Source organism: Nymphalis io, chromosome 1 (assembly GCF_905147045.1).
Source record: "Nymphalis io chromosome 1, ilAglIoxx1.1, whole genome shotgun sequence".
NCBI classification, from domain to species: Eukaryota; Metazoa; Arthropoda; class Insecta; order Lepidoptera; family Nymphalidae; genus Nymphalis; species Nymphalis io.
This window is the reverse complement of record NC_065888.1, coordinates 13432614-13434562: the sequence shown is the minus strand read 5'-3', so window position 1 is coordinate 13434562 and position 1949 is coordinate 13432614. Positions and strand designations below refer to the sequence as shown.

At 29.2% G+C, this 1949-nt stretch overlaps 1 non-coding gene across 1 annotated transcript; it reads right to left on the bottom strand.

Annotated features, from left to right (window-relative positions):
• Window positions 1–1619: 1619 nt before the first annotated feature.
• Trnay-gua (transfer RNA tyrosine (anticodon GUA)) lies at window positions 1620–1705 on the bottom strand. Its single transcript is given in 2 exon segments — window positions 1620–1655; window positions 1669–1705. It is a non-coding gene; the product is annotated as a tRNA-Tyr (tRNA).
• Between the last annotated feature and the right edge of the window lie 244 nt (window positions 1706–1949).

Below are 1949 nucleotides of genomic sequence, written 5' to 3'. Positions count from 1 at the left end.
AAATAAACAAAACAAGCCATAAATGTCTGTCCCACTGCTGGGCTAAAAGCTATAGTCCGATTGAGGACACGGTTAGGAACTTTTTCCACCAAGATGCTAATATGCGGGTTAGTGAATACATCTATTAGATTTTCTTCTAACACTGAGGTCGAGATTAATTATTAATAAAAATATATTCATTAAGGATGTTTACAAATAATATAAAAAGGCGTATCAGTTTAAAATAGTTATTAGTGGTCGAATATTCATTTAGTTGTTTTAATATGTAAGTATAGAATGTGTGTATAATAATCATACTATAATTTATTTAAATTATCACAATTTGAGTAAAAACAGAGTTATTTATGAAATGATTAAAATGAAATGCGTATTAATGTAAATTTATAGTGCAAAAAGTTCAATATTTAAATATTTTGAAAATTGGATAATAATATTATAATATGTGCTTTGATATTTTAGAAAGAGAAGAGCTATTTATTAGTATAATTTCTATTTTTTATATAAATAAATATTAAGTTTTAAAGGCATATAAGTTTTTCATATTTATTTATTTCGTAATAAACTGCGTTACAATTAATTTTTTGCAATGATGAATAAATAAGTCCAAATAGGTTACAAAATATTAAAAAAAACTTGATACATAAAAGAAAAACATATAATTGTATGTGTGTATAAAAAATAAATTAAATAGCAACTCAAAATTATAGTATATATTAATATTAATTATAGTTAACGTGGTTGTAGACGTTTGAGAGAGCTTTCAGAACGTTAAAAAAACTTGGGTGTTATCTATTCTGAAGTTTCATTGTGAACAGAAATTCCAATGATCTTTGTATTTACGAGGGTGTAAACCATGAAACAGTGACAGAGGATTGTCCCCCGTACTTTATACAGCCCATATATCGTGTGATGGTATCCACGCCAATGTCGGCATGAATTTTAATTTTTTTCTCCTTTTTTAAATTCAACCACTCGATTTTAATTCTGGGTTTATTTCGTGTTTATTCGATTTTGTTAACAATTTTCTATTTATAGGAGAAAAGATTATAACGAAAGTTTTGTCTGAGTTGGTCTAGTTGCTGACGTTATTCGAAAAAATAATTACGTTTATTTTTTAAGATGAATTAAAAAATGGGTGTTCAAGTAAGTTAAATACTTAAAAATATATTTTATTAAAGCTTAAATACTTGGTGATAGGGCTTTGTGCAAGCTCGTCTGGGCAGGTACCACCCACTCATCAGATATTCAGCAGTATTTGGTATTGTTGTTTTCCGGTTTGAAGGGTGAGTGAGCCAGTGTAATTACAGGCACAAGGGACATAACACCTTAGTTCCGAAGGTTGGTGGCGCATTGGTGATGTAAGCGAAGGTTAACGTTAACGTTTTTTACAATGCCAAAGTCTATGGACGTTGGTGGCCACTTACCATCAGGCGGCCCCTATGCTCGTCCGCCTTCCTACTCTATAAAAAAACCATCAGTTGGCCAAAAAATATAGTTAATAATTAAAAAAACTAAAACTACCGAGAATTGTATGTATACATATATTTTATCATGTTTAAAATCAATAAACATAGAACGTTATATCTGAATAATATCTGCATATAATTTAGTAAAAATGATCCTTCGAGCCGGATTTGAACCAGCGACCTATGGATTACAATTAACAAGCTACAGTCCACCGCTCTACCAACTGAGCTATCGAAGGTATGACGTGATATCCGTCTTATAACTACATATTCAAATGAAATAAACGCTCTGACGTTATATACTATGTAATATATATGTATACATAGTGTACAATGGTACAAGATAATATATATTGATACCAATGTTTTTTTAATAAAGATATATATATTTGTTCCAATTTCGAGCTTAAATATGAATGTATTCAATATGAATGAATGATACAATTAATGTAGTAGGTAGTGTATTAACAATTACAAATACAG